Source organism: Molothrus ater, chromosome 6 (genome assembly GCF_012460135.2).
Source record: "Molothrus ater isolate BHLD 08-10-18 breed brown headed cowbird chromosome 6, BPBGC_Mater_1.1, whole genome shotgun sequence".
Classification (NCBI taxonomy): Eukaryota; Metazoa; Chordata; class Aves; order Passeriformes; family Icteridae; genus Molothrus; species Molothrus ater.
Genome location: NC_050483.2, coordinates 21,192,308 through 21,206,296, shown reverse-complemented (window position 1 = coordinate 21,206,296; position 13,989 = coordinate 21,192,308). Strand labels below are relative to the sequence as shown.

Here is a 13,989-nt window from a genome sequence, read left to right as displayed (position 1 = left end):
TATTTGGCTGCTCAGACCATGAGCTGGTTCCTTAACAGTCCCTCATGGTTATAATTTACTGTAGTAATCCCAGAGCTGCTTCTGAGGAATGGTTTATTTTTGTTTTCATGTTTCTGAAGGGGTCTCAATCTTCAGCCTCCTGAAGGAGTCTGAAATGTCATCTGCTGCAAAAAGCTGAAATCATGGATGACGAGTGAGACAGCAGCGTTTGCATCCTGAACCTGATGCAGAGGGTCTGAATTACCTGTGGGAAAGCAAAGGCAATATGTCTGTTTTCCTATTTCATGAGTGAATTACAGCTAGGACTTGTACTTACCACAGCAGAATACTCAGGTTAGTGAACCAATGCAGGTCATTTATTTAGGCAATAAAAGGAAAATCTGTTTTGGTTCTTGGACTGAGAACTCTAAACTCATTTCATAAGTGAAAGGTTTTGGCAAAACAATTCTCACTAAAGGAGGGAATTTCAAGCACCTTCATAAATGCAGTGCTGGATGTCTGCCTCCACTGAAATTCTAATTTTTTCTTTTCCTGCTAGAAGTCTTTTCTTTTCTAAAAATATTTACTTGACTCTGCATATCACTGCCTAATCTAAAGATGGATAATAAAGTGCTGATTTTAAAATCCCAACTGGTTCAGGATATAAGAATGACTTTTAAAATATTGCTAAAATTATCTGTTTGGAACAAATTTTCGAACTGATTATGCTCTTCTGGCTGTAGTGTGGTTTCTACACTACCAACCCCCCACTCCCTCCCCCTATAACCATTGCTGCTGTCCTAATCTTCTAGACTGTTTAGTGCCCTCCTCTTATCCTAAGTAAAATACAATTGCTGGCTCCGGTATTCATTAGGTGATAATCCAGATTAATTCAGACTTTGATGTAGAAACAAGTCCTATTTCAGCTGCCAAGAAATCCAGATTGCCCCATGGAAAATGCACACACGCATGCACACACACACGCACGCAGTATGTAGAATGCTTTAAAGAAACTGTAGCTAACCACCTTATTAGTATTCCTCCCTCCTCTGTGTTTCACTTGCAGCAACAGAGGGCTGAGCAAAATGCAGTAGAACAGGGACAGAGACAGAGCTGGCAATCATCTCGGTGCAGGCTGCTGAATGTAGGGGGTGGGGGGGATGCAGCAAAGCAAGATTAATAACCTTGCCATAATCCTGTGCACCCTGGAAGGAGATACCTCCGGTGACTGAGCTGTTCTTGTCTTGATTAATTGGACTGAGTGAATGAGTGGCTGGCAATCCACCTGGTTTGGAGGCGACCCCCTGGTTTTGCTGCTCTCTGAATCCTCTACCCATCTGGGAAGGTAACAGTGAGACATACCATCTGCAGCACACACAGCAGCTATTGGAGGCTACTACTGACAGTTTGCACTACAGTTTTTTGGTGAGCAAGAAGCCAGGTATATTGTACAGTAGGATATTTCTGTGCTCAAGCTACTGAATTTCACAATCTGGTCCTTCAGCAACCCCCTACGCTCCCTTTCCAATTGCCTTTGAGTTCTGGGCTTACTTTTGGCATAGTCTCCTGGATGCATTTTGCTGGGGATGGAAGAGCAGTAAATGGAACCTCTGAAAACTAATTGTTTTGCTTCTGGGTGACTCGAGAAAGAAAAAAGCTTTAAGAATCACATCTACTTGGAGGAATTTAAATTTCTCTCTGAGAAGTTTATAGAGGAACTGTACTAAAGGTAAGTCCAGGGGATTGTCTACCTCTTCTGTTTCCTTGTTTGTTTCCTGCTTGCTTAAAGTAGGGGAAAAAGGCTAAAACGTTAATACTGGGTGCATACAGAGTATGGTGTTTGTAAAGTCTGTGCTTGTAATTTGCATCTCCTTTTTACTTCCTTTTCTGCTTTTTTTTTTTTCCTCCTTCCCCTGCCATTTGCACAGTAAAAATGCTTGCAAAATAATAATCTATAGGGCTCCTGGAAAATGTTAGTTAAATAGCACTATAAAGCTCCTTTTATTTCAAAGGTATTAGAATTTCTAGGAAGAGAAATCTTTTTATTAAACAAGCTAAAATATTTGGGAAGTATCTTGAATGGGCAAGAAATATATAGCTCGTAGAGTATCTTCAATAGAAGCCTCCATATTTTCATAAATCTTGTCTAGTTTTTTCTCTGCATTTCAGTCAGCTCTGGAATGATGAATATGTAAGTACAAAGCTGTTTCTGCTGCTGGTAGCCAAAGAACGTAGCAGAATAGAAATTCGTGGATTTGTGCATCCACTTACATGAAGTTCGTCTGTTTGCTTCTCATTAACCTTTTGAATGCTGCTTTCTTTTTTTTTTTGGCTACAGAATTTATGCAATATGCAGGACCAAGCAGTAATAACTCTTATGGTATAAAGTGCCAATCACAAATGGGGTTTTGTGGGCCATTAATTTTTGGGATGGGGGTGCTACTAAGCACTCAGGTGATGAAAGTAAATGCTTCATCCAGCATGGTTCATTGCACTCCAGAATTTCTGGAGATCTATCAGTTGTATTGCTCTGGTGCTACTCAGTATTTAAGCCTGGCACTTTGCCTCCCCCTGCACCCCCTTCCACAATGCAGTTTCTACTGTAACAGTATGACTGCTTTAGCCTTTCCCATTGTTCCATTAAATAATATAAATAAAATACCATTGCACTACAATAGAATCAGAGCTCTTGTAGTTGAGTCTTTTTTTAATTGCTGCACTGATAGTACTTAGCATTCCCAAGGAGGTAAACAAATCTGTAAATAGATTTCAAAGATGCTTCATTCTCCAAGTGCAATTGCTAGGTACTCATGCCTTTTCAATTAAATGACTATGAATGGCTAATATTGAACAATACAGTATCTCTTTGAAATACTGCATAGCTGGATATGTACTGTAAAAAGACAGGGATCAGCATAGAGTTCTACTGAGTAACCAGATGTTCAGGTGCTTCTATGTGTGTATGCAAAGAAAAGGGGAATTACATCAGATTTGTAAATACAAAGACACATTAGATAGGATGATCTGTTTGGTACAAAGAAGTATAATGACCCTTGTAATAGATCCTGTGTTGTAAAGCTAAAAACTTAATGAAAAGGCTCTGCTTCAGAGTAATCAAATCACTTTATATTATTGCATCCTGTCAGTCAGTCCCTCTATTTCCCACTGGTTTTGCATAATAGCTTTAAAGATGGATTAAGGAAGAAAGGAGAACTGGTTATAGGTGTGTTTCCCCTCATTTTCTGGAAGTGATGCTTCTGTGTTGCATGTGCATTTACTGTATATGATTATGACAACCAGATCTTTCTGGGCAGGATGCAGTTTTCCATAGTTTTCCCATGTTGTACTTTGCTCAAGCCCCAAATGCATGCTGCATCAGAATCTTACTTCACCAGGCAATAAGCTATGTTTTAGCTATGGGGAACAGACTCTGTGTAATGAGGGCAAAAAAAAAGTGTGCGTGAGAAGAGATGACAACTCATGATTTTTAGAGCCTTACCCTGGTTTTAGAATTGAAGTACTGAATGAGACTATCAAAGCAGAGATGTTGACTGGATGAAAGCAGGGGACAAATGTTCTGGTTGGAGATGAAACTTTCATGTTCTGGCAAAAAAGACAGAAATGCGAAATGCATTCTTCTTCACTTCCATTTCTGTATGTTCTGATACATGGAATAAAATTTAGTTGTGTTGCCTCAAACTGAGTGGAAGAGCAGTAGCCTGTATGCAGGAAAAGAAGTATGTCATCACTCTTTATAGTGTCCAGCTGCTATTAATCATCTGTTTTTATGTAGTCATGCTTTTCCATTATCTCCTTATATTGCGGACTAAAGCAAATGCTGGTTATTTGGCATTTTAACAGGCTCACTGAAGAGGAAACCTTGTGCTTCTCTTCCCATGTTCCCCCAGTTGTGTTGGCTTAGATTTTCATTAGAACTTTTCTGGAATTTTGCTTCTGATTTCTTAATTATACTGTCACACTTGTTATTTTGGTATCTCTTATACGTGATATTGTATCTAACATAACATGTTATTATAAGATCAATTTAATTTTCTAGTACTTTTGTTATTCTCATGGTAAGAGTGGAAATTTATAATACTCAGTTTTAGCAGGTTTTATGTGGAAACAGGCTTTAGCACCAGTTGGACCCTGTTGGGGTTTTTTGTTTTTAAAAACCCAAACCAGTAGTCAAATCTATAAAAGGAATGTTGTTTCATTTTAATGATCCTTGAATTTAACTTTTATTTCATAGTGTAATGCCCCATATGCCTTCAGTCTCACCTAATATGTAAAATGCTTTCTTCTCTGTACTCTTTGACTGCCTGTGTGAGCTCAATCCACTGTGCTCTGTGCATCTTGTTGGAATTTGATGGGAAGGCCTGCAAAGATCTTGCAGTAAGTGTGTCATAGGTAAAGTGTCTCAGTAGGAATATGGGTACAATGAGGTTCTCATGAACTGAATTGTCTAAATGTTATTGTAAGAATAAGTGGAAGATAATAGGAATTTCTTTTTCACTTAGTTCCAGTTAATTGAGCAGCTTCCTTTTCTTGTTGCTGAAGTCAGCCAACCAGGCACTAACCTTCTCCAGCACATGTTGCTGTGTTTCTAAGACCCAGGGTACTTTACACATGAATTCTTTCTTTCTTCTGGAACAAGCTGGACTGACAACTGGTAAGGCAATCTTGAAGCGGTGCAGTAGCATAGAAGTAAGGGGAGGATGGAAGAGAGATCTACCAGCAATTCCAGGACTTAAACCAAAAGAACCAGTTCTGTGGAAAGGCAGAAACCATCATTTTGATTGCTGACTCCCTGTGTCGGTCTGTAATATTATCTTACACTAATGTGATGACACTGGCCTGGTTTTGAAATAAGGAGGCAGAGAAGAGTAGTTTTTCAGAACATATTGCTTATAATGGTGTACTACTTTGACAAATATTCTGATCACTTGAAATTCATGCAGGTGGACTTTGGGTTCTTAACTCTTTAAAAGAATTAATAGTAAGTAAAATTTATTTTTTTTCCACTTGAAGAAAAATGAATTTACAAATACATCTCTTGAATTGACAAGTTAGGTGAAAGAAGTAAATTACATTCCACATCCCCCCCACCCCCTTCCCACCTTCTCTTTTACTCTTCTTCCCATTTCTTTTCATTCTGTGTCAAAGGATAAGGTTTAGGAGTGAAGGAGACACCACAATTCCTTTTCCTAAGCTAGCAAGCAAACATGGTAGGTAATATGCTGCTTAAGAGTCTTGAATCTAATCCAAATTAATTGTAATTTCTAAAACCAATTTCAGTATTCCTAGTTGGAAGTGTGAAAGTGAAGTTTATTTGGGAGATTTGTTTAATTCTTTAGCTTGTTAAAAAGACAGTTAATTGAGTTGTTTAGGGAAGACACCCATTGTGATGCTATTTATTTGTCTTCTCACAGACTGAGGTAGCTAAGGAGGCATCTTTTAATAGTAAGAGTTCCTTATATTTTTTCAAATTAGTGTGTAAGTGCATGTACTTTTGAGTTATATAACAAAAATTTTAAAAATGAGAGAATGTTTGTTTAGACACTGGCTTTCAGGAGGAGTGGCCCAAAAGAGTAGTGTTGAGAGCATGGTGTATATATACAGGTGGGAATCTGCTTCCAGAGGTTGTTACTTCTCAGACTGATCAAGTAGTGATGATGAAATTCTCAAAGTGAAGATCAGATGACCCAGTGGAATGCTGAGTTTCAACAGCCATTTCATATTGCCAAGGAGGAAACTTAGCGTTTTGGTGTTCTCACAATCTGCAAGATGCTGCTGTGTAAGAGCTCTTGCTGCCAAACTTAGAGTGGTTACATAAGGTAGAATCCTATTGATCCTGGGGGAGGATGGTGGGCAGAGATTTCTTCAGAAACTGGAGACTTTCTCAGAACAGATACTGCAGAGGCAGAACTGTACCAAGAAATCTAGGTCTCTTCCCAGTGCATATTGAAGAAACTTTTTGCACAGACAGGTGTTTTGTAATTTGCCAAAATTTCTTTACTCAACTGGCCATCAGTGGTAAGTATTCTTTGTATTCTGTGCCTTGCAGAGGTGAACAGAAAGGTATAAAACAAAAACGTGCCTCAATGAAGATCATAACTGCAGATGTAAAGGGCTTCTCTTCATGCATTTTTAGATATCATTGAGCTTGTGACTTGTAGCCAGCAGATTTTTCTGTGAGGCCCATTCCAATCTCTTTGGTATTTTTAGATCTTGTTTTGGTAGGTTAAATTTATGTCAAGGACCCATGAAGTCCAGCATGTACTAGTAACTACAGAATACGTTCTAGTCCCATTGTCTGTCCTGCTTACAAAAGTAAGAACAGACTTATGTCAGCCTCTGTTTAACTTCTCTGAAACAGCTGATTTGGTATGAAGGAAAGATGGTGAATGCAGTGGGAGGGTAGTAACACTCTTAAGGAAATGTTTGCTTAATTTCATTTAACTTCCTGTGGGAGCATTAGAGGCCCTCTCCTTACTCTTGTTTAGTTGTAGGAGAAAATGCAACATGGGGCTGTCAAGGAGTGGGCATGTATTTTATAGACTCTTTGCTCACTCTTTGAAATTTGTCTACCAGTGTATAAACTTTACTGTCTTTTCTGGTGACCCAGCAATAAATTAGCATATGAGAAAGAACAGCAATGCTTCTATACTGGCTGTGGTGCATCACTAGCTTATTTAATACATTAAAGACATCATTCTGGTATGATTATGTAAATCTAGGGATGGCACCTCTTCGTCTGTGTGATTTCCCCCTCACCACTTACTGCTCATCAGTTAAACATTCTTGAAAGCATTGTTAGTAGTTACTAGTTGAAGGGACAAAGCGAAGGTGAATGTTCTGAGGGTTAAACCTTTCAACAGAGGCTCTCATGTTGGGGCTCCTTTTGTTTCAATCTATTTTTCATTTTCTCTGGAGTGTCTCATAGGGGTACATTTCATGTAAACCTGTAAATCTTCACAATACTCTTGGTTATTTCAGGAAGAAAATTATGCACGTTGAAATGATCTTCCTACTTAAAACCTGCAAGAGTAGCTGCCTTCTGAAAAGCAGAAAGTTCAATAGGAAAAACTGGAGAGAAAAGGGTGAAATAAGATCAACTCAGAGATTTACCTCTAAGGCAAAAGTAGTTTCCTATTTTTTGCAAGAATAGAAATAGGGATTGCATTGTTCAGACTGCATGTGGAAGAAAGTTTTAATTTTGCATGCAAAATGTATTTTGGCAGTTTGGCTGGGAGAAAATGGGTTGTAGAGTGTTCTTTTAAGTTTTCAAGCATATACTTCAGAAATAAGTCAGGTCTAAAGTCTCCATTTTTATTTTGAATAAGGCTAATAGCACGAGTGGCGTTATGAAAACTTCATAAGAGATTTGGAACTTTCTTGAAAAAAAGCCTTGAAAACTTAAGGCTTGGATTTGTCTAGGAAACTTGAGCTGCAGTTCTTTAAATAAAGGAAGAATATATTAAGTAAAAATTAAACACAAGTCAGAACAGAACTTCATGGAAGTGCTACCTCTAAAAAGACTCTTCAGTTATTGTATTGCAATTGAGTTGTAATATTGAAGTCATGTTCTTTATCTGTTCAGATATGCAATCATTCCTCTCATTAACTAAAAACAGTTAAGATCAGTTGAATTTAAAAATGGGAAGTAAACTGAGGCACACAGAGGAGGTAATTTACTAAGTAGGTATGCAAGAAGCTAAGTATCCAGAAATGGCTTCAAATCAAGTGACCAATACATTGAAAATTTGTATTGTGTAATAGAACTGAATGGGTAGGTATTTTCATTACTGGAAAAGAAAAGGTTATGATATCTGGCGATCATGAACTAGACCTCAGAATATTTGACAAAGGCAGTTTTTACATTATGAGTCAGGTCTTCTGTGAAAAATATATGCCAGAAGTGTGAAAACTTTGACCATCTTCAGAAACTAAAAAATTGATAGCTTTATTTTATTGGCTCTAGAATATGCAGAGGAATATGGCTGAGTTAATGTATGGCTGGATACATGCAACCTGTCATCAGGAAGTAAACATGTTTCTTTCTGCTCTTCATGTTTTGTATAACACCTATTCCACGTGATTTTTTTACTCTGAAATTTGCAGGGGGATGCTCGCAGTGGAGTGGGCTGTGTGTGGTAGCATTGCTCTGAGGTGTTTTTGTTTCCCTGTGACCCGCGGGACAGTGTCCGTGCTCTTTACTGGAGAGCAAAGTGGCCTCGGGGAGCAAGGATTGCCCTGGTTCTCTTTGGCTCTTTCCTACCCTGCAACTACCATGTGATTTAGACGAGTGGTAAGGGGGAGAGAGTCTAGCCTGACTTGTGAGCTTCCCTTTTCCTCCCTTCTCATTGATATTCAAGGCTTGCTGTAGTAACCCGATGCCCTCCTTTTACAGAAGTCACAACCCTTTCAGACCACAAAAGATCCCTTCAGACCGGGATTCCCTTGACAATCAGCTTTATAGTTTAAGCAGCTTTATGCAATACTGACAACAGTGACAGTTGAGAGAGGTAACTAGGAGACTTCTTGTATTATAAATACTTGGCTTGGGAGTGTGTGCTTAAGGGTCTTAAGCTGCCTAAAAGAGTCTCTTAATCTGCCTTAATTCTTCTTATTATATTATTTTTCTGAAGTAGGTGGAGATGCACAATCTTTCTTTTAATTTAGATGAGAAGACAAGTTCCACACCTGTCTCATTGCACATTTTATTTTTCATATGCTATTGTATGATTTATATGTCCTACTAGACATATTTGCAGAATGTAGAAAGAAAGGAGAAAAGGAGGAGTCTGTCCAAAACCCTCATTTTCATATAATGTATTTTCCCATTTGAAATCAAAGCTTTCCTTTGAATCATGAACATTTCAATGATTTTTCCATCTGGAATGTAATGGAAGATTCTGAGATCTGGCAATGGAGAAGACTATCTTCCTTATCTCCTATCTCTCTGTGACATAAACCTACTTTGTCTCTGTCTAGGAATGAGCCAACTTGAAATGTTTGTTGGTATCAGCAGGAATCAAGCTTCCCCCAAAACATCATTGTCTTTATGCTTTTGGATATGGTAAGGGAAACTGTGGGAGAACACAGGACAGCCTATAAAGTCATGGCCTTGAGGATACAACAGAAGTAGAGATGGATAAAGTTACTGCTCTGATATTCATAAATGTTTACTTTGCTGGTAGAAATGTATTTTGCTATTATTGAGGGAGGAGAAAAGCCATGACTTGCCAAAATGTGCTTTCCAAATCTGAATATTCAGAAAAATAACATTCCTTTCTAAATGTAACATGAGTAATTATTTCCTAAGTTTATTTTGTTCTAGTTTAATGTCTATTATACAATGAGAGTGCTCTCTTTCTTTTAAGCAGAAACCATGCCTGAGCTTTTAACAGTTAAAATCTTTTACTTCTGAACGTTGCTGGTGGTTGTCTTTCTTTCCATGTTGTTTAACTATAATTGGTGTACTAGAAGGGTCCTTGCATGATCTTGTCCAGGCCCTTGGGCAGTGGAAATGAGTAGGTACTTCCAATAAGGATATCAGTTTATGAGAATAGACATTTGACCTCCAGTCATGCTACAAATTATTGTCTAAATAGTACTTTTCAAATATAGGTGCATTTCTGAAGTCACTTCAGGCTGAGACCTGTTTAATTATTTAAGCCTAGTGGTGAGCACTACAAGAAGCAGTGAGGAAAAGGTCACTGGAGCAAAAAGATCATATCTTCTACAAAAGACCCTGATGTACCACTTGATTTTAGTAGGCTAAATACACAGACACTAGGAAACATTAAGAATTTAAGGTTTCATGGGCTTTTTACCATTGCTAGTAATGGGACTGGAAATTGCCTTTTGTTAGTGTAATACTGTTTGAATTTTTAATATTACAAGGCAAAAGAAGTGCTTTGTTTCCTTTTCTGAAACAAATTGTGAATATGCTCTTACATGAAAAGTGTTTTGAGGAAGACTGCTAGTGTAATACTATGGTGGTTTGGTTTTCTTTTAACATCACATCTTAAAAGCAGCTACTTGAGCTGTTGGGATTTTTTTCAGTTCTCTAGAGTCTCAATTTTATGATTTGATGTTATCATTGAAAAGGAGTTTGTGTGGATGATATGAGATGAAACTAATGTGTTTTGTCCTTACTTTTGTCCCAGATTGGAAGTCTGTTAGATTCTGTTGTTTTGGTAGACAAAAGGAAGCAATACCCCTCAATTGTCTCATTGCCCTATCCATTAGACATAATCCCTAACAGTACTGGAAATATGTGCTGCTCTTAAATCTAGGCTAGTACTCTAGTACTTTTATAGGGAGCAGGCTCTTCTTCTGTGCTTGTTGACATTAACAGTGTTTAGGTAAGTATAAAACAAAAGTTTAGGAAAAAATAGTCTTATTTGATCTACTGCAGGTGTATATAGCTACTTTTTGATCTGTCTTACTTCCTTTTGCTTTCTCTGTGACCAGTTTTCCTGTAGGGTAAAGAGTGTACAGATTTATGTACTGTATAGACTACTAAAACTGTTATTGAGCAATTGCATTATGCTGGTAAATTGCTCCCCAGTGCATGGTTGCTGCCCCTCAGGACAAAAATGAGAATCTTCCCTGCTGCCACCCTGTGTCCTTCTGATGCCATTTCTGATTAACTTGCTTTCTCTGCATTACAGTAACAAATATCTTTAATGGCTTTTCATTATACATATGATGCCCCAAGTTTCATCAAATGAGGAAACACTTTTGCTTGCTTGGGCTTTCAATTTCTACTTGCAGGCACTCAGGGAGCAGTAATTTTTTTGGATTTATTGTTCAATAGATGATGAAATGCAGTCATTTTGCAAGAGATAAAGCAATACTTTGATTTAGAGATCAAACTATTTAAACTGGCAGAACTGGAACAAAATGGGTTGTCCAAGCAATGCATTGTTGTACGAGTCAAGACTGTGGTTCAGATATTTGGTCTTTTGCTACCTGTGACCTTTAGTGCCAAAATTTTTCTATTAAGCTGCTCATTCCCAGGCAGGAGTGAGGGTCAGTACATCAGTGTTGCCTTGCTGCTGCCTTTTGCATTACCTTTATTGCTAAGTAGGTTTAAAACTGCACTGCAGTAGTGCAGGACACATGGAGAAATGGATCACTTTGGGCATGCCTGAATCTGAAATACCTGCAACAAGCCCTTGCTAGGACTGGTGCAACTGCTATTCACATTGGATGAGGGCAATAAAAGTAGATCACCATGTCAGGATAGTGGGCGACTTTTGTGTCATTAGCAATGTTACTTTTGGCTTTGTTTGTGAGTATTGCTATCATAATTTCAGTCTTGTTCTTTGCTTGCTTTGCATGCCCTTAGCTGGTAAGGATGGAGATGAAATATGCAAGCAACTTCTGACTCATTCTCTTCACATAATTTGAGAAGGATTAAGCAAGAGTTGAGTCACTAGAAGTCACTAAATCAACCATGAAATTGTGACTCGCTGTATTGGAGGCTGTGTCTTGCTTTCCATTGTTTTGCATAGCCCCTCATTCACAGTAGGTGTGAAATCCAGCCACAGTTTGTACAGCAGCTTATGCTAATACACCATGTTACAAATCCTGCTCTGGAATTACAGGGTTGAATCTGTTTCCCCCGAGGGCAGAAACAACAAAGTAGGACTGTGAGATCAGTTTGAATAATAGAGATAAATATTACAAAACCCATACAGGTGTTGAGCTGCTTTAATTGCTGTGTAGCTGCATAGGGAAACATGAGGACAGATAGTGCTCTGAGGACACTGGCTGGTAGAACTCCAAATGAATAGCTGGACCATGCAGCAGCTCCAGGGCTTAGGGATCTGACAGCAGTCCAGCCAGCTGTTCTCAGCAAAGGCTCTGATTGCAGTCTTTGGTAAAATAACACCTGTAGCAAGAGTTTTAACAAAGTTCAGATTATGTTGCCTTGTACCTTACAGTCACGGATTTAGAGGAATCTCTACCTCCTGAAGATGATCTGTATGGTGTTTAATTGATATGAAGATTATAGGCTTCCATCAAAAAGTAATATGACTGTGGTGATTACTCTTAAATTTATGGACTATAATAAAACATTTATATGGCATATTCCTGTTGAATTAGCCCATAGCATCTATTGTTTGGGGTGTTATTTTCTATTGAACTTGATTTGAGGATCTGAATGTAGAAAATTATTATTAAAAAGCAAGTTTTCACTACCTCATCCACCTTAGTATGTATTCCTTTACAGAGGAAATATATTTAGGTTCTCATTTACAGTTGAAGCATAAAAAAGCACTCAACATTTTACCCCTTCATATCTGTTGTAGTACAAGTTTGTTTAAAATGGTTAAAAAAGATAGTGGCTTTGAGTTCTGATTGTGGAAATTAATGCATTAAGGACTTGCAAATTCACAACAGATGATGAAACTATGTGGAGTTTAAATTTTCAGTTCTTGGATATGACAGAGACAAAATTGAAACAATATTGTTTACATTCATTACTATGTATGTGTAGTCTCCCCTGAGAAAACTTAAAAATAATTGAAAATTCCAAATCTGAATAAGAAAAAGCACTGAGTCCTTCAAGACAGTCCCTACCACCCTCTGCATAAATAGAACTATTATTTAAATAATACAATTAGTAAAACTTTAGTCTTATGATGTTCTGTCACTGTCAGAATGAGGTTGTGTCCATATCAAAATACTTTGGGCTAGTTTCTTTTATGAAATAACCTGAACTGACTTTGCCTTTTGACTTCAAATCTTCATAAATACAAATACCTCTCTTGTCTCTCCTGCCTTCATTGCTCTCTTAACACTGCATGACACAAACATTTTCAGATTTTATTCAGAGAGTAAGACAGTATTTATTTAGAAATCCATTCCTGTTCTCATGTATGCAGCTAGAAATATTGTCTGTGAGCATATAGACTCATCTATTATTTCAGAAGTTTCAAATGCTTCTGCCATAATCACTTATGCTAAAACAGAAGCTGATTTTCTGTCCAAAACATTAAAACTTCTTGTACTTGTGAGGTGAACAACTATCTGAAAATATTTAGATTACTTTTTTGTTTTTGTTTTAGCCTGTAGAAAGAGCATTAAGTTTCAGCTGGCGTGGGCCCTGCTAGTCTCCAAACATTGGTTTTGTGTTCACTGACCACAGGTATTTTTGCCTCCTCTCCCATAGAAGCTTTCTCCTTTGCGTTTCCTCTGCAAGTCTTGAGCAAGATTGGAGCCCAGCATTTAAAGACCATTTAAGTGAGCCATATCTCTACTTCAAATCTTTTCATCTCTTCTCTTTGCTGTTTTTTTCTGGACTCCTTACTGAGTCTTATCACGATTGAAAGCAGTTTAAAATCGGTTTGTTTTCTTTGTCTCCTGGAGGTGCTTAAAGCGTAGCTCTTCAAGAAGCACCTCTTCTAAATTCAGTGTATTGTGGTGCAGCATAAGCCTTTGGAGCAGCCACCAGCAGGGCTCGTGGAGCACCGGTCCGGCTGCTTCTCCTGCCGAATTGCACTGGCAAGGGGAAGAGGGGAGTGGGGAGGCAGCCGGGCTGACCGCGATAAAGCATTGTGCCGCTAAGTGAGCAAGCGGAGATGGTGCTAACAACTCATTAGTTCATTAGCTGTGGGTGTTGTTGTGGCTTAATATGCTTATTGCAAGCATGTAAATCCAATAAAAAATAGGTGAAATGACCTTATTACCTCTCCCAATCTCCCCCCTCCCTTTTGTCATAACTGTACCGTCTCTGCTGCAGGTATATAATTTGTTACCCGCTTTGATCTGAAAAGCTAGCTAAGGCTCAGGGCATTACATACTGTGTTAAGAGATGATGACAGTGCCTTTGCTGAATCTGTTCATTGAGTATGGAAGGAATTGAGCAACAGAACAACAACCTAAGATTACTTCACTGATCAGTTTAAAAAAGAAGGCTTTAATGTTCAGAAGAAGAAATGAGCAACTTTGTTTGTAGTGCATTAGTTTTGATCACTCCCTCTGGTCTTT

At 38.2% G+C, this 13,989-nt stretch overlaps 1 protein-coding gene across 6 annotated transcripts in view; it reads left to right on the top strand.

Annotated features, from left to right (window-relative positions):
• The first annotated feature begins 1,105 nt into the window (after nucleotides 1-1,105).
• LRRC4C (leucine rich repeat containing 4C) overlaps nucleotides 1,106-13,989 on the top strand; it is a 484,097-nt gene continuing 471,213 nt past the window's right edge. For 4 of the 6 annotated variants that reach the window (XM_036385102.2, XM_036385097.2, XM_036385100.2 and 1 more), the window contains exon 1: nucleotides 1,106-1,708. The gene's annotated coding sequence lies outside the window, so the exon portion shown is untranslated. The remainder of the gene's footprint in view (nucleotides 1,709-13,989) is intronic. The other 2 variants (XM_036385096.1, XM_036385094.1) reach the window with 1 other exon arrangement.